At 36.4% G+C, this 23,579-nt stretch overlaps 1 protein-coding gene and 2 non-coding genes across 9 annotated transcripts in view; all 3 read right to left on the bottom strand.

The window, feature by feature from the left end:
* The window catches only part of LOC124362179 (SH3 and multiple ankyrin repeat domains protein 3), a 328,512-nt gene that overhangs the window by 163,428 nt on the left and 141,505 nt on the right, over nt 1-23,579 (bottom strand). The gene's annotated exons all lie outside the window — the stretch shown is intronic.
* On the bottom strand, nt 10,645-10,717 carry Trnak-cuu. The gene has a single exon. It is a non-coding gene; the product is annotated as a tRNA-Lys (tRNA).
* On the bottom strand, nt 11,934-12,006 carry Trnak-cuu. The gene has a single exon. It is a non-coding gene; the product is annotated as a tRNA-Lys (tRNA).

Raw genomic sequence — 23,579 nt, 5'->3', positions numbered from 1 at the left:
CAAAAAGAAATATTACAATGATAATCTGAACTTAAAAAACTCGAAAGCTTTTTGGGCTACTCTTCGATCCTCGGGTGCATGGGAATCCAAACAGTCAGGTGATGTTTATGGTTTTTCACCTGATGATTTGAATGACTATTTTTCTAGAATGGGTTGTGAAAAAGGAATCAGCGAGGAACAGCTGGAGTATTATGAGAACAGTCAGTGTGATAGAATTAAAAACAGTTTTTCATTTAAGACCATTACCGAACAAGACATAAAAAGAGTGATGAACAGCATCTCCTCTACGGCCTGTGGAGCGGACGGTATAAATATTGTAATGGTGAAGAGTCTCAGTCCTTTCTGTGTTGGTGTTATCACTCACCTAGTAAATAGATGCCTGGTGACTGGCTGCTTTCCTGATTCTTGGAAGCGAAGTATTGTCTTGCCTCTGCCAAAGTCTAACAACCCTTCATTACCCTCTCACTTCAGACCTATCTCGATTCTTCCAGTGGTCTCCAAAATATTAGAAAAGATAGTAGTTGAACAAGTTTCATCCTTTATAGAACAAGAACATGTCTTGCCTGAACATCAATCTGTTTTCAGAAAGGATTTCAGCACTTCCTCTGCTCTTGTGGATATTCTTGATGACATATATTCTGCAGTTGATAGGAATCTCTGCTGTACCTTGACGTCTTTAGATTATTCACAGGCGTTTGACTCTGTCAATCACCGAATGCTCATCGCAAAACTAAAATTTTATGGGTTTGATGATGCCTCTGTAAGATTCTTTGCATCTTATTTAAGTAGAAGATCTCAAATCACCAAAATTGGTAATGATTCCTCTAACATGCTGCACAGGTCTGGTGGAGTTCCACAGGGCAGCTGCCTCGGTCCTATTTTGTTTTCCATCTGTACGTCTGATCTTGCCGATAAGGTTTTGTTCCCTGCACTCATATGCTGACGATTGCCAGCTATTGCTTCCTTACCCATCCTCAGAAGCAAAAACGGCACTAACAAAAATTAACAATGATTTGTCAAAAGTGTTTATGTGGTCGGAAAGAAACGGGTTGGAGTTAAACCCAGATAAATGTACAATTTTAAATCTGAGATTTAATAATGCCGGCCAATCTCTTCCCGGTGATGTCATGTTGAACAACTCGCCCCTGTCTCTCAGTGAAACTGTTAAGATTCTGGGTGTTAAAATAGTAGACTCACAACTAGAGTTTACAAGTCATGTAAAATATATATATCAGAAGGTCATTTGTAGATTGAGGATTGTTTGCAGGCTGAGGTCGTTCCTGCCGGTGTCAGCTAAGCTCCAGATTGTCAAGTCATTGATATTACCTTTAATATATTATGCTCTCCCTGCATTTGGAAATAGTTTGACCAAAGAAAAATTATTAATTTTAACAAAGTTAGAAAACAGAGCCATAAGATTGCATAATGTGCATGGTTTGAGGAAATATGACCATATCAGTTCTTATCGTAAATTGGCTCAGATTCCATCAATACAGGACACTTGCAAAATTCAAACTGTGTCTCTTGTCCACAAGGTATTGACAACCAGTAGGCCAACATATCTAAAAAATAAATTAGTTGCCCGGTCAATAATTAGGGAGCGTAAGACGAGACAGGATGCCCTGCTGGCGGTGCCGCGCGTGCGCCTTGATAGAGGGAAAAAGGGTTTTTCTCACTTCGGTCCCCAGCGGTACAACGGCCTGCCGCCTGAAATGAAATATTTAAGTATGAGGGCGTTTAAAGACAAATTTAAAAAAAAATGTTAGCTTCAGGAATATTGTGAAGTTATTTTTATTGTTTGGTTGTATATTGCATGTTTAGTTTATATATGACTTGAGTTATTTTGTAAAACAACATCAATGTTGAAAATCGCTCATGAATAAAGGCCTTTTTATTTATTTATTATTTATTTAACAATATTATGTTAAGTTTGTTATTAATTTGATTTATTTCTTTTGAAATCAATTCTGTAATCATGGCATAGGCAAAGTTCTTGAAATATTCAAGGGATATCAATTAAATATACATTTAATAATAAGTTTTTTCAACAGAACCGTTTTCATAATGCTATTGGACTGCTATGCGGACTCCATAACCTTTGAAAACTGTTACAACAGACTTGCAGTTACAAGGCGGTTTTGAAATTCTGTTAGTTACATCAGATATTTCACTCAGGGATCAGAAAGCGCTGAAGCATCGACGCGACAAAGACGGACTGTAAAGTTATTGTCTTGCCGTTAAACTTTGTAATAATAACGTTTTCATGTGTTGAAGGCGATGACGGATCTGTGAAAAGGAACAAGGTCTCTACGCTTTCCCCGGTATCCTTACAGAAGGCGGCCGTTACGTGAGTAGATGTGCAGGCTGATGAGGGACATCACGTGATCTGGGTTATCTGTTAGCGGCAGACAGGAGTGTGAGGTCAAGAGAGGTGGTCGAGATAACATCTGAGACACATCACAGATCTCTCCAGATAAGGGAGGCTTTTAACTGCGAGATCTGATGCACAGTCATCGTTATCTGAAGATAAATATCGAATCTGGAGAGTAAAGACAAGTGAGGAGATTGTAAACTTTACTTAAATCAAAACTGTTTAGTGCAAATCGTAAGGAAACAAAACCACCTTAAGTTAGTAACTTATTATAATATCTTTATTATTTTAATCATTTAAAACTTTTTATATTTGTGTAACTGGCAAGAGGTGTATAAATCAATAGATAATGGATAATCGATGTTAACACCATCGATTATTGATATCGATTTTAAGAGTCGATTTATCTCATCTTCTTTCTGATCATTTTAGTTAAATTGTTTAGTGATCGAAGTTTAAAAAATTGCTCAACTATACTATTATAATACTTTATTATTTAAACCATATATATGTATTTTTCTACCTGGCACGAGAATGAATTTTAAAAAATGTGAATAATCGATGTTCATGAGTCGTTCTATCCTATCAGCTTTTGATGACAGTACTGGATAGAGAAACGCTTTCGCTCAAATCCAATTTTTTTAGAGCCCAAACATTGTCATAACAAATGAATATAAATAAATATATATCACTCAGGAACAACATCGACTCACAAACAGCAGTTTTTATGTTATGGAATATATCCATAGGTATTTTGGTTGAAATGATTAGTATTTGCATTATCGGTAATGGTTCATATAATATTCTAATATGTTTATTATGTTTAGAGAATTATTCTTTGAGTTTTATCAGCCTAACTGGCAAGAGGTGTATAAATCGAGAAAATTACCGATAATCGATGTTCAAGAGTCGATAAACTTTATCAGCTTCTGATCTTGGCTCGACGACAGGAGTGAATAGCCGGCTCGCCTCTTCATTGTAGATACCTCAGGCTGATAAATCACGAAGTAATCATACACGGCAATTTAACTGTTAACAGCTGTCTTGTAACGGGGTACCAAGGTATCTCAAGACACGTAGGCTACAGAGATTGTTGATCGGTGTCTACATTTTACTTTTACGTCACCACTCCAGGATTGTGCGAGGTTGCGATATCGAATGAGAAATCTCAACCATAAAACTTCAGAAAAATTCCAAAAAGCGGAATCCGTTAAATAACAAGAGGTTTAACATTGTTGTTATGAGGAGAAACTGAAAGTCATTTTACTAGAGCTGGCTCTTAACGTGTACGTCGCTACAAAATAATACTTATTATACCTTCTTCATTGTGCGTTCCCGTTGTTGGAACGTCGTCAACATTAAAATTACTCACTTGGAAATATAAAAATAAGATTTATATTGTCCGTACAATTAAGAGTACGAGTACATTGAGAGAGAATACACCTAAAATAATTTACCCTTTTCCTGATTATTAGCACAATGGTATTTATCCATTTAAATGTTTAGGTTCTCTAAATCAAATCAAAATCAAAATCATTTATTTCTCATTGACATTAACATGTATTGAGAATGGTCAATATGTTTAAAATAACTAAATACTAAAAATATTCTTATTTAAGTTATTGTTATATCTGGTAAAACTACAAATTAAAAATATATTGAAAAACAGTACTAATGATATTTTTACTTGTAAGGTTGGGTGGGGCACAAAAATTCAGAGAAAGTGTAAATTGAAACGGAATAAATAAAAATGGAGGGGAGGGTTAGTATACGTTCTTGGTGAAACACTTGCCTACAGCTCTCCAGGCCCCTCAACCCAAACACTAAAAGAATAGCCCTCTTTTGCAATGTGAATACTCTTTGTAACAGAGAAGATGAAGCAGTTTCCCATGACATTATGCCATATGACATCACAGAGGAAAAGTAACCATCATATACCATTTTCAGTGCACTAATTTTCAGAAAATTGGAAAGACATCTTAAGGAAAACAATACAGAGTTAAGCTTAGAGCAAAGGGCCTCTACATGCTGACGCCAAGAAAAACCAGCATCCAGATGAACGCCCAAGAAACATACTGAATCAACCTCAATGATGTCAACCTCGTCTAAAGCAACAAAACCCTTAGAACTGTCTGAGATCGAAAGTGAAGAATGGATGTTTTGTCAACATTGTGGAATAAATTGTTGCGAATGAACCAAGAGTTCATTTTTTCGGTTGTAGCGTTTAATTGAAGATTTAACGCTATTGAAGAGTCTGCCCGAACAATGACCGTGGTGTCATCAGCATATTGAGTGACGCGAGCCTCAGGGACACAAGAGCTTAAGTCGTTTACATACAAGGCAAAGAGAAGAGGTACCAAGATAGAACCTTGAGGAACACCCATTGAGACCTCAACGAAATCTGATTGTGCCGTACCAAAGGAGTTGGTAACCTGAACACTCTGGTAACGATTTGAAAGGTAGGACCTGAACCACAGTAGGGGACAACCTCTGATGCCGTAGAGTTCAAGCTTATTAAGGAGTTTTCAGATGGTTAACTGTATCGAACGCTCTCGTGAGGTCGCAAAAAACACCAGCTACGTGATTCTGATTGTTAAGATGAGTAAATACATATTTGGAAAACTGGGCAATAGCATCGGTGGTGGATTTAGAAGGAACAAATCCAAATTGGGTGTCACTCAGAATGGAATTTCTGATTAGAAAGTCTGTTAGTCTAACATGAATGAGACGTTCGAAGACTTTGATGATGGTTGGTAAAATTGATATGGGACGATACTGTTGAGGCGAAGACCTACTGCTTTTCTTGAAAACCGGAATGACCTCAGAGAGCTTCATATCCGACGGAAACTTCCCCTGAAGAACTGAGTTGTTACACTTACTCTAAGTATTGTTTAATTCACGATCAGTGTTGACTTATAGAAGTATCAGGCCTACACCAGTGTTTGCGTGGCCGGTGGTTGATAAAGATTGTTGAAATATCGAGAAATATATTTTTCCTGATGTTTTAGCTTTTAATGTGTTCTGCTATTTAAAAGTTGCTACTTTAAATAGTAAAAATCTATTAATTTCTTTCCCAAATCGTACCATTACATTGTAACTCTTCAATTGTTGAGCTGACCGTATCGGCTGGCGAGAACTGATAATTTCACTACCGCTACCTGGCAGCTTATCAATTTTTTCAAGAAGCCTGATTGGTCGCCTCAGTGGCCAATCCACAATCAGTTTTCTCGCCGGCAACAATGAAAATCCAATCTCGGGCTGAATGGACTTCATTTGGCGCCCGTGACCGTCTCTGCGTTAGTCCCGCCGCGCCGCACTCGGCCACCTCGTCCCCTGGTCTACAAATACACGATCCCCATTAAAGCTTTTTACCCAGCAGGTCAAAATTATAGGTATATCTCAGTTGTATTTTTATTGACTTCCAGTTTATTCAATCGCCCATGACAACTTGTATTACAGTGCTAATTAGTTGTGGCAATGGCAAACATAACAACGACCTACACACATTCTGTGGTTGAAATGATTAGGTAGATGTAAAACCCAAAGCCATCGCTATAATATAGCGCAAAGACCGCATCAAAAATCTGCAAGTGACTAGAAAAATCTCCTAAAACAAAAAACAAAAACCTCTGAAGTATTTGCATTTTGCTATATACTAAAAGAAAAACAGTACAAAACAGAAGTATATGCAAAAGACAGAAAATGTCTTCAAAATTTAAATTATTTAATGAAGTTTACTGATTGTACGAGATTAATGAAATAATAAACAATTAATGAAATTGTTAATTTTTTAATTGTCATTTTCAATAATGCATGCAATTGGTTAAGTTGGGCAAAGAGTTGTAATAATAATCAATAAAAGTCTGGCGTTAATACGTTAAAATGATAAGAAAAGCGTATAACAACAGTATTTCTGGCAATATCAGCAATAACTCTGTACGATGTATAAAAAACTAAAATGATGCCAAGTAAATAAAATCACTATGAGAACAGTTTTAGGCATGTAACATGCCAATAAATTATTGTTCATGCACTCTATTACCTTATTTTCTATTATGGGAGGTGTCTCATTTTAAAGATATTTATCTACTCAGGTCTTTTTCAATAATTCAAAAGTTTGTTGCGTATCTCCCATATAACTCTGCAACTCTAAATAAGGGCGTAAAACTGCATAAGGTTTATTAATATTGTTCTCACGGCGGACAACTCAAGGTCATTTTACTAGAGCCGGCTGCTCTTTGATACCATTAGTACAGAGAGGGATTATAGTATAGAGGTGTCTGATGATTAGTAAACTTTTATTATTTCATTATAATGTATTTTCTTACATTTTTACAGTACAATTAATCCAGCAAAATGGGAATCGGACTATCTAGGTTATTAAATGTTTTATAATATGGATTGCAATAAAGTATCGTAATTCATATTCAAATAATTATTTATTTTATCTCATGGATTCTATGGACATGGGCTTAAGCCTGTGGGTAGGGCCGAGTTCACAGAAAATCATTGGGTTGGCAAAGATTTGAAAGAAAGCAAAAAAAAACTACAAATACTATTATAATTAACTAAACTAACTAATGAACTGTAACTAATTATAATTTACTAAAAAAAACTCAATCATTATTAATAATAATGAATTATGTGTACAATAAACTATTGTATTAATGTCCCTTACGTCTTAGGGGGGAATAAACACTTGCCTTTTTCTTCACTACAATGTGCCAAAGCTGACGAAGCATTTCTTAGTGAGCTGTGTTCTACTGTTTCCGTTCCATGTAAAGGTGCTTCCAAGATCATTAACCCATCATAGTGAGAAAAAATTTATGAACGATGTAGTTTTCATTTGAATTTTCTTGGTGGTTAACCACATGGACAATATCCTCTTCTGACAACTGGTAATTCTGGTTATCATTAAGCCACTCTCCGATTTTCTCACTGGGTAGTGAGTAAACGTAACTCAGCTGAAAGCTAAAAGCAATAGGCGTGTTTTGTATTTGAAAATATCGACATATATTTTAATTATGTTTTCCAATATAAACACTCTAACCCCATTCGTATCAGTCGGTCATTTCGTAGAACTGGCATGCTTTATAACCCCCAAGCGCAAAACGAAACAAAAAATTAACTGCAAAATAAGTTACTAGGCAAAACATAAAATTATATACATAATTTTATTCAAAATAAAATTCAGAATATTATAAAAGAAATCAAACTTGGGTTTACCTTTACATTCATGGATGTAAGGTGCTCCGAAGTTGAAACTTTCATTTATTTTCTTTGAAAATGTTTTTATCAGATCATATAAACATCTTCAATTCAAAAATCCAAAATTTCTGAGTCGTTACGCTGACCAAGAAGTAAGTGTATACTTATAATACAGAACGAAAACAACGTAAAACTAAACAGATCAGAATCCAGCTGACTCGAACAGCAACAACTGTAAAGATTGCATATCACGTCAGATATATTTGGCTTTTCGCTGCCAGTAAAATATAAAAAAGTGTTATGTATAGAATTGAATCTATGATTACAATAATGTAACTTTTATTACGATTTGAACAAAGATTGTTCGAAAGATTAATAAATTAGCAGATGATGTTAATGCGTCGTAAATTAAGACGTTGCCAGTTCCACGGTTGAATACTTTTAAAATTATTGTTTATTTTTGGATAAAACTGTTTTTTCAAAAATTTTATTACTTTAAAGATAAATTCGTGGTTTTTATAATGTACAGTCTTTTTTATGTGGACCAAATTCCACAAACAATGTTTATGGTAACCATTTGAGTTAAAGTACATAAATGCAGTTACAAATAAAACACCTTATAATCACATTCCGAGATTTGAAATGTGTATTGTATATTTATTTGGTACCTTTTAAGGAATTTGTTCCTACATTCATATACATTCATACAATCCCTCTTTGTAAATTGGAGTTCATTCCCTATATTCCCTCTTTGTAAATTGGAGTTCGTTCCCTATATTCCCTCTTTGTAAATTGGAATTCGTTCCCTATATTCCCTCTTTGTAAATTGGAGTTCGTTCCCTATATTCCCTCTTTGTAAATTGGAGATCGTTCCCTATATTCCCTCTTTGTAAATTGGAGTTCGTTTCCTATATTCCATCTTTGTAGAGTTAGACATTCGGCACTGTTTCTACTTCTGACTCCAGTGAGTGGGCCGGGATGACAACTAGTTCCCTGCTCCGGTAAGAGCCGGCCTCCATCAGCGGTAAGCAGGAAGCTCTACTGCCTGTGTGGCGAGTGTTATCATCGTCATTGTTATCAATTGAGATCTCGTTGACTCGCTTAAGTGTTTCTTCCTTGTTCCGCCCCTCCCCCACCCCTTCACTGCATTAGGCTCCTCGTGTATTAAATTAAAGCGCGTCAAGGGACTATGTATAGCCTCGGGTTGAAAACAAACTGTCTTTCTTCAGCGTCAAGAGCTCGTGCGTTGACGTCAGGCAGTTTTGGATGTTGCCCAGAAACAATGGTGTACCAATGAACCTGTGTAAAAATCCATCAGGGTCGAGTGGGTCTTTATATTTGCGTTGGTAAAAACGATTTATTGCTGTGCCATGAACTAGTAACCATGGTTCATTTCATACCATAAGATATATAACATGGGAATTTTAATTTGTTTCTTGTGTGACGAAAAAAAGCTTGAGATGAGCACAATAAATTGTAATATTAATGTTCTACCGCACTGAGGTATTGAGTACTTTAACTGTTTGTACTCAAACAAACCGCTAAAATGTATGTCACGTGACCTTATCAGTATTATAAAACCTCAATCTAAAATGGAGAATTTAAGTTGGCAATTAAAATTTACTACACTAACTTAAAGTTACTTTTATTTTATGACATATGCATACTAAATACTAACTTTGTTGTTGATTACTTGTTACTGTTGAGTTAATGCGACAATGTATAATTTAATCCATAATTTATGGACAAACTACATGAAATAAATCAAAGTATGGACCAAATCTACCTAAGACTGGAAATACCTTATCAGCTAATTGATAATATTGATAAGAAGCAAAAATGATTATTTTTACTCTGACTAAATAAAAATAATAAACTGTGGCTTTCACAGCATATTGATGTAACCACTTCCTCGAGGAAATAGATTGGAAGACAATTTCCGGGATATTCAGCAACAACGAAGAATTTCGGTATGCCTGAATTGCGTAAAGGTTTGGTGAGATTATCATAATACGCTCTATGATACTACCACTAAAATGTATGGAATACTTCACAGAAACCGGCGCCGGCCATCCTCCACATACACGCGCTTCATATACATTTTATACAGCACTAAAATAGCCGCGTAAAATGTTTACGGACGTTGTTAAAGTAACGGCTCGAAGAGGTGCGGTGCCTTTACGAAGCACTTATCGCGCCTTAAGCGGATAACCGACCTCTAGTGGACGTCCCCGGTCAGTCCACGAGTCGACCTTACAATTACCGACCATCGCGGCCGGGCGGCGCTCCGGGCGACCATCAGATGCACCGGGAGGAAGTGATGTGTACGATGCCCGTCCTCATGAGTTGACCGGTAACCGGTCTACCGGTGCGGGCGTGGGACGGTGAAATTACCGCCGGTTGCGCGGGAATCGAAAGTAAATCGGACGGTGCCTACTTTCGATGAAAGTCGGCAGGGGTAATTGCTCCGGCGTAACGATCTTGCCGGGTTATGCAAAAACGGTAATTTGGTGAGCTGACGGACGCACCTTGAAACCCGAGAAGATTAACCTCTACTAATTACGCTCTAATCGTATAGTTGTATTGGTCCTTACTCATTACGACTGTTTTTGCAGCAATATGATCAACCTCTTCTTAAAATCAGTGCAGAATTTTTTTAAACATTGAAATTCAAATTGTGTATTGCATTAATAATAATAATTTTTTACTCGCCTTTTTTTAGTAGTACTTTGTTATATATTATAGTCTTTGCATTGAAATTGTTCGATATTGTTGTTGTATTTTATAGTTTATTGATTATCTCATGTACATGTATGTTAATGGTATTGTAAAAGTGGCGATTGCCGTGGAAATAAATAAATAAAAAAAAAAAAAAATAATAACAAGATGATACTATCTTATATATCAATGTAACTTTATTTTTAAAACACATTTCATTAGTTTAAAAAATAATATAAGAAAAATAACGACATTAAAAAAAACACAATAAATTCAGAATTCAAACCAGCAACATTGAACCATTTGAGGCAAAATGATAGTTTATGAAGTGGTGGCAAAATTTTCACCGCCCAACGTGGGGCTCGAACCCACGACCCTGAGATTAAGAGTCTCATGCTCTACCGACTGAGCTAGCCGGGCTTACAAAACTACGACAGGAATTTCGTACTAGACCCTTTACACAGCCGCCCCGGCGTGCTCTTTAAAGTGACAAAAATAGCAGTTTAGTCGTGTATGGCCCGAGGACCCGAGACTACACGGTGTCCGCTTCCGCGATTGAACATTAACTCCTGGTCCACTGATCACCGTAACTCAAGATCTTTCCATCATCCAAGAATATTTTAAGAAATGGAAACTAAATCCTAATACGTATAAGACTGAAGTAGGCCTACCCTACTTCGATCTCAATAACAAGTTGGCAAAATACAAACTAAATAACCATTTTGGAGATGTTCAACTTAATCATAACGATTATCCAAAGTTCCTGGGAACCACACTTGATCGCTCACTGACCACCTAGTAAAGACTGGGTTAAGTTAAATCCAGAGCCAACATAGCTGGGCATATCTGGGTCATCATCTTGAGGAGCAACGCACAAGCTCTGCGTACCTCAGCTCTGCTCAAATTGCCTTCCTACAGGACCCACACTACAGAAGTCACTGAAGTCCACACACCCGCCCCTACAAACCACCAGCCACTTAAAAAGAAATTAATTTTCAGTCCAGAACGCCTGGATGATGTATTGAGGTGCGTTTGTGGCAGGTATATGTAGTTCCTGATTCCCAATCCAGTGTGCAACTCCTTTGGAGAGAGTGGACTTGGTCGAACGGATTTAGCACTGACGTGGCTAGGAGTGATTCTTGGAAGTTTAGATGGGGTCAGGTTCCTATTGAATTCTGAGACTGTGGAACTGAAACCCACACAATTCGTCCGTCATATAGTTGAAGACTGACTACCCTTTGCGTGCTTTTCCAGGAGAAGGACCATGACCGCCCATCGTCAAAGGGCAAATGAATTAGCGTTAGAAAATGACTGGATTTGGATTTATGAAGATAGAAATGAAGTTTCTTCGTTTATGTTATTTATTTTATGACTCAAGTTATTCTTGGCTTAAAGTAGAATTTTAGATGGTAATCGGCAACTAAAACCGTACAAACATACGACATATGTACTAAAAATAGATGATTTGTCATATATATCAATTGAACGTTATTTTTTAAAAACACATTTCATTAATAAAAAAAAAATAATATGGAAAATAACAAGATTAAAAAACAATAAAATCGTAATTAAAACCAGCAATATTGAACCATTCTAGACAAAATGACAGTCTACGAAGAGGTGGCAAAACTTGAACCGCCCAACGTGGGGCTCGAACCCACGACCCTGAGATTAAGAGTCTCATGCTCTACCGACTGAGCTAGCCGGGCTTACAGATAAGTGACAGGTATTTCGCACTAGGCCTTACAACAGCCGCCTCGCCGTGCTCTTTAAAGTGACAAAAATAGCACTTTAGTCGTAACTGGCCCAATGACACAGCACGTCCATTACTGTTAACAGTAATCGCGAGTAAACAGTAATCGAATAATTTATCAACTCATATTATGGAGTTGATGCTGTTATCTTATGGTAATGATGTGCAAATGCACACTTTTCCAGAATTTCCAAACTACAAAAAAAGCAAACAAAAAAATTGTTAACTGTTGACACTTGCCAGCATCAATATTTTGGAAACATTATTTTTTGTCAAGACAAAGTGCGATTACATAAGAATACAGACTTGCACTCATTTGAAACTAGTGCCAGGGAGGACTACCGATCTAGGAGATACAGAACTGTCGTGTATGAACGTCAGCCTGCTCAAGAAGGAGTTCAACTTGTCAATAGTTTGCAGGAAACAATCAAAAGTGCCACGACTTCGAAGGCGTTTTAAAGCTTATCTCAAAACCATCTTGGTCTGTGTAACGTTATATAGTACACGAGTTTAAGGCACACAACTGGGAGAACACACGATTGGCTAACTGATCTCGAAGCTAGAGGTGAGAAATTAGGGAAGAATAAGAACCGGGTGAACGAAATGATATATTTATATTTGTATTGATATACATATTTTTGTATTTATATTTGGATGTACTGGAAGGAATGACAAACAATTTAGTTTTATTCAATTAAATTGACGATTGTATATCATTATCACGTTGTAACTTTTTCAATTAAGAGATTTATTATTAAAAATTCGTTATGGTGGACATGAAGTTTACAATGTAAAATACAAAGCCACCACCAAATGTCCCGTAAGAGGCTTCACTGAGCTTGCATGCAAACTTTCAAGTCTGCAGCTCATTTCAATCTTGTCCTGCACAAAGACAGACAGGCAGACAATCGTAAGAAAACAAGTTTTTACACCCCAGGGGTACGAAAGAGGAATTGGGACAGGTTAATGAGTGATAGGATTCGATGGCGCTCAGCAAAATCCCATGGACGGACATTGCCCAACATAAAACTTCTCCTTGTCTATTTGAAAAAGTGAATCTTTATGCAAAAATAAAGTATACAGATCAAAGTTTTCTCGAAAAATTTTGCTGATAGTTTGTGTCACATTGTAATCAACCAAACATCACAATTTACAATACATTATTGTACTCAGTTTGGTTACAAATAATTATTATGCGATTTTCTCGTTGCCAACAGGTTGACTCATAAGACCCTCTGCCAAATCTCAGTCAAATCCCATGGAGTGACGTGAACCATCAACGAACTGGAAGTTGCATATACGGAAAAGAAACTTCATACAAAATTGCACGTTCTTGAGGTAGCGTATGGACGAACAGTTAACTAGGCTGATAGACAGAAATGAAAATGTTCCAAGCCCTCGAGTGATAGACTTCACTAACGCTCAGCGAACAATAAAATTATTTACGTTTGAAAGAATATTAACTTGATTCAAATTAACGATCCAAAAAAACCCATGTAACATTTTAAAGCTCGTAAAAATGACTATATTTTGGATTGCAATATGATTGATAAATATGTTTTATGAATTTGTTGTTGCTTAATTAAATTATTACTTTCCATTCAAAGCGAGGCGCGGCACGAGCTTAACGAAAGAGTGTTACAAGTAATAAATTGAGATAAGATTAGATTTACGAGTGCACTGCCACTAGGTCGAAATCACCACTCGGCAATGTAATACAAGAACTTGAGTGGTCGGTATTGTAGTGCCGGTTGGAGTGTATAATGAATTACTGTAGTAGTGATAACGGCACAATCTGCACAAGTGGTACTCGGCAGCCCGAACTTTGCCGAGCTCTGCCGACAGCACCCGAACCGAAAACCACTTCATTGAATCGACTTGTGAAGGTTTGACCGATCAATGGCCGCACGATGTGAGGTGTCGAAATTTGATTCTGGGTTCGATAAGAGTTTCCACACAGTCGTGGTCTTATCAAAATAGCAAATTAATGATAAAAATCGGCTTCTCGCAAAAAATCTAAGATATATAACATATGAATTAATGTTTTTCACAAAACGATTTCAAGAGTTAAATTATGTCACATTACAAAATGTATACGTTTAATGCGAAACAAATCGATCTATACATTATAATTATCAGTCAAATATTCATACTAGACTTGTATCTGATGTACAACGTAATTCCAAATACGTTCCAACAATTTTAAGATGATAATCGTTACCTCAACTAATAAAACTTCATTAATATTCGTCTCTAAAAACTTTTTAGGTAACTCGTTTTAACTTTACTGAGATAAAATATTACATTATGCATCTAGACTACACAACGATTATATTCAATATTTCTAAATACAACCAACTTTCCCTGATCCAACTTCCAACAGTTTTTTGAATTAAAAATATCCTCAGCAATCAAAAAGCCAAAAGTCAGCTTTACATCAGCTTATAATAAAAAATTCGAGAATTTATTTATTTCAGAATAACATATAGGCTTCATACATTTCGTACACTTTCGCCAAATATTTAATATTTTGTAGTATTTTCAAATTTACGATATATTTTTCTGAGTCTTGTCGCTGGAGCCATTAGTGAGTTAACAGTTGACTAAAACATCAAGAATAATTTATTTTTAAAGTGTACTAGAGACACACTATATGCTTTTTGGATTACCCTAAATGGTCCTTTAATACGATAAACGGGTCAAAACACCACACACAGTTATTTGTTAAACACTCAGACTTCCTTTTTTAATTGACACAGCACAACACATTAAAAAATATAAAATATCTACAACTGAATAATGTTATTACTTTTAATGCAAACAAATGTCCTTGAGAATGTAAACGTTTTGAGTAAACCCATTCTCTTTTGCCCAAACAAGTTCCCTTCCTTGCAGATACATTTTACACGTGAAGAGGTGCGTTAGTCTAGAAGTTAAAGTTAAAGCTTTTAGCACATTCAGTTCGGTCGTTCTCTTGTGAACACGGACACGAATAGACGCAGACTTTCCAGATCAACCTGAGGATATGATTCAGCTTAAGCATAAGTAACAAGCTACACGTTGCGCGAATAATAATTTTACTGTATGAAATATCTCAGTATTCAGATATCTGATTTCTGACATGGGCCAGCATTTAGTGCATCTGCATAACAGCTGTAATGTGTCAATTGGGAGTCAGTACGACCTGGGGCAGCTAACTACTAAACAGAGAACGTCGTAAAAACGTAATAAAACTTGGGGCCTGGGGCAGCTAGCCGGACCGGCGAAAGTTTGAATCTCAACACCGTTGTAGACTGGTCAACCATTCACTAGGATAGTATATTCGTGCTACCTGTGATATAATCAATGTGGTCAACTATTCACTAGAATAGTGTACTTCTGTTATCTCTTATTTAATCAATGAGATCATTAGGATAGTATATTTGTGCTAACTGTAATACAACCAATGTGGTCAACTATTCACTAGTATAGTATATTTGTGGTACCAGTGATATAATCAATGTGGTCAACTATTCACTAGAATAGTGTACTTCTGTTATCTCTTATTTAATCAATGAGATCATTACGATAGTATATTTGTGCTAACTGTAATACAACCAATGTGGTCAACTATTCACTAGTATAGTATATTTGTGGTACCAGTGATATAATCAATGTGGTCAACTATTCACTAGAATAGTGTACTTCTGTTATCTCTTATTTAATCAATGAGATCATTACGGATAGTATATTTGTGCTAACTGTAATACAACCAATGTGGTCAACTATTCACTAGTATAGTATATTTGTGGTACCAGTGATATAATCAATGTGGTCAACTATTCACTAGAATAGTGTACTTCTGTTATCTCTTATTTAATCAATGAGATCATTACGATAGTATATTTGTGCTAACTGTAATACAACCAATGTGGTCAACTATTCACTAGTATAGTATATTTGTGCTACCAGTGATATAATCAATGTGGTCAACTATTCACTAGAATAGTGTACTTCTGTTATCTCTTATTTAATCAATGAGATCATTACGATAGTATATTTGTGCTAACTGTAATACAACCAATGTGGTCAACTATTCACTAGTATAGTATATTTGTGGTACCAGTGATATAATCAATGTGGTCAACTATTCACTAGAATAGTGTACTTCTGTTATCTCTTATTTAATCAATGAGATCATTACGATAGTATATTTGTGCTAACTGTAATACAACCAATGTGGTCAACTATTCACTAGTATAGTATATTTGTGGTACCAGTGATATAATCAATGTGGTCAACTATTCACTAGAATAGTGTACTTCTGTTATCTCTTATTTAATCAATGAGATCATTAGGATAGTATATTTGTGCTAACTGTAATACAACCAATGTGGTCAACTATTCACTAGTATAGTATATTTGTGGTACCAGTGATATAATCAATGTGGTCAACTATTCACTAGAATAGTGTACTTCTGTTATCTCTTATTTAATCAATGAGATCATTAGGATAGTATATTTGTGCTAACTGTAATACAACCAATGTGGTCAACTATTCACTAGTATAGTATATTTGTGGTACCAGTGATATAATCAATGTGGTCAACTATTCACTAGAATAGTGTACTTCTGTTATCTCTTATTTAATCAATGAGATCATTAGGATAGTATATTTGTGCTAACTGTAATACAACCAATGTGGTCAACTATTCACTAGTACAGTATATTCGTGGTACCAGTGATATAATCAATGTGGTCAACTATTCACTAGAATAGTGTACTTCTGTTATCTCTTATTTAATCAATGAGATCATTACGATAGTATATTTGTGCTAACTGTAATACAACCAATGTGGTCAACTATTCACTAGGGTAGTATATTCGTGGTACCTGTGATATAACCAATGCGGTCAACTATTCGTATATTCCTGGTAACTGTAATACAACCAATGTGGTCAACTATTCACTAGGATAGTATATTAATGGTAACTGTGATATAACCAATGCGGTCAACTATTCGTATATTCCTGGGAACTGTAATACAACCAATGTGGTCAACTATTCACTAGGGTAGTATATTCGTGGTACCTGTGATATAACCAATGCGGTCAACTCTTCGTATATTCCTGGTAACTGTAATACAACCAATGTGGTCAACTATTCACTAGGGTAGTATATTCGTGGTACCTGTGATATAACCAATGCGGTCAACTATTCGTATATTCCTGGTAACTGTAATACAACCAATGTGGTCAACTATTCACTAGGGTAGTATATTCGTGGTACCTGTGATATAACCAATGTGGTCAACTATTCGTATATTCCTGGTAACTGTAATACAACCAATGTGGTCAACTATTCACTAGGATAGTATATTAATGGTAACTGTGATATAATCAATTTGGTCAACCATTCACTAGGATAGTATACATAATATACATATGAAGGAGGTATTTGAGTTTGAGAATGTTTTCTGAATTACCAATACAAATGTTTTTACCGCATTCAGATGCACATTTATTACATTGTTTTAACGAGACAAAACCCATATTTCTACGATTACAAATAAGGACATAATAGTGTTTGAGGTTTATCACTGTTCTTATGGGGTTAAATCGATTTGGCCGCCAACACAGCCAGAGTTTGCCGGCGAGACTGAGGTCACTACTTCAGTCCCAGAGGATCTGCAGTTGCAGTGTTCTGATCAGCAGTTCCCTGTCAGATCACGTGGTCATGCATTACTGAACAGTAAGCATAGTTTCCTAACAATTGGTTAACCGACATCTATGATTTTTATAATTTTCTAAGGTAACATTTGATAACAAACCCGTCTCCAAATCTTTCCAAACACCAAAGGATGGGTTGGGAGGGATATTGATAAGTAATATCGGCGACACTTCACAAAACACTCCCGAGGCGACTAGGAGGCGGGGAATGCCGTCTGGCGGTGAATGATACCAGGATAGATTGACTCAGGACGTTTTTTTGATCTTGAAAGGTCAGACGATCTATTTTACAAAATGGCAGTCGGGGACCACTTAACACTAGTAGTGAGACAGTAGTGCTACCGCGCCATATTACAAGAGAAAAATAAAAAGATAATTTTGTTTAAAAGAAGGAAAATTTATTGTGAATTTATTACATTATATCCTTGCAGTCAAGTTAAGACTGAAAAACAACAAGCATACTATTAATATTTCACTGATTTATTGTACAAAACAGGCCGATGAAGCTAGTAGACTATAACTGTGATGGCTTTGCACACTTGTGTTATTCCCGGATATTTAATTATATATCATTTCTTTAAAGAGGGTTCGACCTGATTCATAACAGTTTTGTGTTCACTCACACAAATAAAGATATAAATATCCAATAACAGTTCTTTTATTTAATAAAGTTAGAGAATGTTTTACTATAATAGGTCTATGCTAGTATTAAAAAATCGGAATCCTACAATATATATATAAGAAAAAACCTAATATTTTCCATTAGTTTATAGAAACGGTCGTGAAGTTTATCACCTACTCTAAAAATCAATAACTTGCTTAAACTATAAACAAACGCTCCAAAGATTATGAAATTTTATTTTTGTGAGGCCTTTCGTGTTCAAGGAATATCAGACCCACACAACTGAAATAAAAGTGACGGGTCTGATGATGTGTTCCTTGAACACGAAAGGCCTCACAAACATAAAATTTCAAAATTATTTGAATGTTTGTTTATAAATTAAGTATTTGATTCCAATAAGAAGCTGGTACAATGTAATAATCATTTGCATGAAGGTTTACGACACATTTCATATAGAACGTTTAAAATAATTTATTATGGGCAATAAAAATCTACCATTTTTCCTGAATATCGTTTAGGTGACGCATTACAAAACCAAATCCTCCCGAATAATACCAAATCTAAGCACTTTTTTATTCATTAACCCTATGGTCAATCTGTACGAGTATGTACTGAATAATCAAATAATCGAAACGATTATCAGAAAATTCGCTATTTTTAATATTAAAATTACTCAAATATGGTAATAAATTGTAACGAGCTTTGTTTACGGCCAAGTCTGTCAGAAATCACCAAAAGACACCGACTTGCCTAACTGCCAATGGTACACGCCCACGCACTCGCACACCCACGCGCACACCGTCACATCATGTCGGATGATCTGATACGAACAATCACTGTAGGGCGGCATTGTAGTTGGCGGGCTAGCGTGCAACGATAATTAGCGGGATATGACACGCGCATGCGCCGTTTTTCGGATGTGTACGGCTACTAATTAAAATAACAAACTTAAACGAGCATAAAAAATAGGCGCGTGTTCATGGAATAAAAACGTAGTCCGGGCCTTGCGATGTGTTCTACTGCGGCTGCCTTCTCTGCAAGTAGCGCATGTTTGGCGTTACTGCGATGTCTGTGCATCCCTCTCTTTGACGCCAATAAATAACACATACATCCAATCGAATTAATTTTCAGCATGATTTAAGTTACGAATTCATGTTTTATGCTTACGTACGAAGCTAAATGAATGTTTTACTCGAGGGATCTGGAAAGTTCCATTTCTGTACGTGCGCACGTTATTTCGGAACAAACTTAACCTATAGACTTACTTACATTAAAACATTAAACCAATATTTAACACTTTTATTATTTTGTGAGGCCTTTCGATATACACAAAAGTGATGTGTCTGAAGAAGATATCTTTGATATCGAAAGGCCTCACAAAATAATAAAAGTGTTAAATATTGGTTTAATGTTTTAATGTAAGTAAGTTATCAGTACCAATATAAGCTCCATCTACAACATTTTAACCCATAGACTTGCAATTTTGTATACAGCTTCATTTCTTTGTAAGCAACTTTGTTCAATGACGGTGCATGTCATTCAATGGGATTTAGCTGAGCGTTAGTGAACACTTTTATATTGGTCTTACGATGAGTTTTTTCTCTATCGATTTCCAGAAGACCCAGGTTGTATGCTTAACAAATGTATGATTGGTTCTCGGCTCCAAGGACGTAGCCAGCGAGGGAATCCAAGGGGTCCGGACCCCCCTAGTTTTTATTTGTTCAATTACTTTTTTAGTAAACTATTATTATTATTTAAATAATTCAGGATAACTGAAATGTACTGCTGAAAGATTGTTCTCAACAAAGAAAAGGGTCAAGAACTTTTTAAGGAACAAAATGGGGTCTTACTCTCTGTCCATTACGGGAAAATATCAGTTGTCTGGACCCTCAAAATTCTTTTCCTGGCTACGTTCATGCTCGGCTTCTAAAAAGTATTTAATTTAAACCCATCACGGAATAGCCTAAATAATTTTGATATTGATGCCAATAAAGTAAAACACAATCTAATTACTACGCACTGTGTTACATATTTTCTCAAGTTCCACCAGTCGTAGTCGTACGACTCCCCGCAGCAGGAAGAAGGCCTCTGACCCCGCCGCCCCGCGCCCGCAATGTCTGGTATTACCGCGATAGCCATCTGCGCCGGCCGCTACGTTTCAATTAGCAGCAGTCAATCCGCCCTCGTCGCCGCCGATATCCGTGATGAGTCCCGCCGACCGTCCATTGTGAAATCTTAACCTATACTTCGGCTAATAACGGTTTGTCTTCAGCGCTTTGTGTAAAAACATCATAAATCAGCGTCCTGATTGATTCTCACTGGCATTAGTACCGGCTGCAAATGTACCGTTCCTCCCTGGCGTACTTTGCTGAGTAGCCTACTTCATTCGATATACACCTGCGATTCGGTGTAGTGGGTACGGTCGTTATCGCAAGATAACCTGATCAAGCAACGTCGAGCGTGGCTACTACCGCTTGGAGTGGTGACCGCTGAGTGATCCTGTCCTTGCAGGCGTTCCGTCATATGCGTTCTTTGCATTTGGATGCTTAGCAACAAATTACTTCAATTTAAACAATTTCAAGGACAGATCAAATAAAGGTTTGTACACTAATTCAAAGTACTTTTCTGTTGAACGATTACAGAGTATTTACCGAAAGTGACTCCAGTGTCATCGTGTCAATTTTATATCTGCCAAAGCAAACTAAGTTAAAACCTACAAATATTTTGTAAACATTTCACCAAAGAAAAAAACCAATCATTTTGGAGATGTTAGCTCTAATGGGAAATTACAGCTTAGATGTGACCCATGCAGGTGAATCGAAATACTACGAATAGCGAAATTTACAAAAATATTCAGTATCATTTACACAATTTATAAATATAAAAATCATTATTTATTTAGACCTGGATCATAACAAATCAACATTGTACAGAGAACAATTAACAGAACACATTTGAGGATGTAATAAAATTCTACTTTGTGGTATTGATAAATATTGTTTTATTATCACAATAGTAAACGGCGTGCCTAAAATAACACAATTACCACACATTGATGAGTGTCTTATCAAATAATTAACGAGGCTTTCTGAACCACACAAATCAGACAAATTATATTACATTAGGCATGGATTTCACTCTAGACTCTTAGAAGTATTTTAAAAAATTTGAAATTAATTTGTGTGTTATGGAATATTTTTTGAGAAGATTCGAAATTCTGGATGGTGACATTACTTCCAATATTTTTATTGGAAATCGTAAAAATGGCCTTAGTGGATATGAAATTTCTAATTTACATTTTATTTACAATTTTAGTATTTAACCTAGAAATGGTGCTTTAAACAATAATAGCAGCCAAAAAGGAAAATGGAAGAATACAGCCGATTACCGTGTCCCATGTCCAAGGGGCTCGTCTGAGGCAGCGTCACGAGGCCACTGGGCATGAAGATATTATGTAAATAGTGCCCACGGGATCGTGTCAGAGGTCACGAGTCAGGTCAGCGGTCACCGGTCACCGCGGTCCTAACAAGTGAGGTTCTCACAGGTGAGTGGTCATTACACGCAGATTTGGCACTACAGTTTGTTCGTTAAGAATGTTGCTAATTATAAAAAAAAGTATCTTTTGAGTACATACTGAAATTCATTTCAAGCCTTTTTGGTTTGAAAATACGCGTATTGTAACTAAATGATGACTATCAAAATGAATCCAAATTCTATTCTGTACTTGAATAACAGGTCTATAGTAATTATAAAGGAAAAGTTTGAAACCTAAATAGAAGATTTAATACCAAGCGACATTGTTCTAGAAAAACAATTTATGTCAAGCAGCATTATCTTTGTTCAGAATAAAACTAAGAAGAGGCTCTCCAAAAACGGGTTCATTACAAATTTGGCACGGGGCGCACTGGGACTTGGTCATTTTAGCGAAAATCAAAATTTTGTAGAATGAAATGGGGATGATGTTGACTCAACTGCTGAAATTTATAAAATCCTTTATCGTAGCATAGGGATAAGGCTAGAGGGCTCTCTAACGAAGAGATCACTGGCTCAATTACCGGGGAGCTCAATAAAAATTTGCAAATTGGTTTGAACGTTTTGAAGCGTTTATAACAACAGATTACAATGCCACTGTCATAAATGAATCCGCTTACAAAAGCAAAGGCTTAATGCAGTTTTAAAGAAAACGCGAAAACTCAAGGGAAACCACGCGTTCTTAACAAATACGAGCTACAAACTCACCGCTCACAAACCGCGGAAAGGTGACCGACCATCAAAAAGTGAAGAGCCTGGCCTCTCGAACGTGACGGGTGGTGAGAAGCAGTTTAACGTGGAGACGATCAAGTAACGGCCACCCACATCAGCGTGAGATCACATCCCTCCAGGGTCGGCTAGTTGGGCCTTCTCCTCCTCTCCAGTAGCCACTCATCAACTAGGCGTGTTCGGCTAGTTGGGCAGATGTAAGAAACGTGCAGCGAGAGTTAACCAGAACAATAGTTGGTAGTTTCCAGCCTCCCACTGGAAGCTTCGGAGATAATCAAATCGTCTCCTATTATCTTAAACTCCTCCTCCCTCCAAAAACCTCCATTTACTGCCTGGCATATTTCGGTACAGTGATTTTTCAAAGGACATTTTCTCGTAATGTTTTGCGTATACAAAACAATGATGTGAAGCAAATACAAAATGGTACTAAAAGTGTAGTGAATAGATTTTAAGGAAAACTTTGTTGTTGGTCCTTTACTAAAAAATTATCATTTAATACTGCAGTGAATAGTGGCAACTAGTGAATTCTTTAGTTTGATGTATATTTCACACCTTGGGGAATGTGGTCTGTAATGTTCTGAAAGGCGTTGAAATCGTGTCCAACACCTAATTATACTACCTTTTCATCGCGCTGAGATAACCTTTACAAAACTCGGTAAGCTGTTATAGCCAAAGTTGTACATGGTGTTTGTACTGATTGCGGTAATACTAGAAGAATAGCTCCTTCAAGTACAACCGTATTGGATGACAACTACAATAATGCCTATTACAGTATAATTAAAGATATGGTTCAACATTATTCCTACAATCAATTTTAAAACGATTCTGTTAAAACAAACTTGTCAGAAAATCCCGAACTAATAGGTTTCGACAAAAAACCTAACATTTGCGATGGACTTGAAACAGGTCTATAAACCAAGGAGCTTGCAATATACGCAT

This window comes from Homalodisca vitripennis, chromosome 5 (genome assembly GCF_021130785.1).
Source record: "Homalodisca vitripennis isolate AUS2020 chromosome 5, UT_GWSS_2.1, whole genome shotgun sequence".
NCBI lineage: Eukaryota > Metazoa > Arthropoda > Insecta > Hemiptera > Cicadellidae > Homalodisca > Homalodisca vitripennis.
The sequence above is the reverse complement of the archived record's forward strand: the minus strand, read 5'-3'. Positions and strand labels throughout refer to the sequence as shown.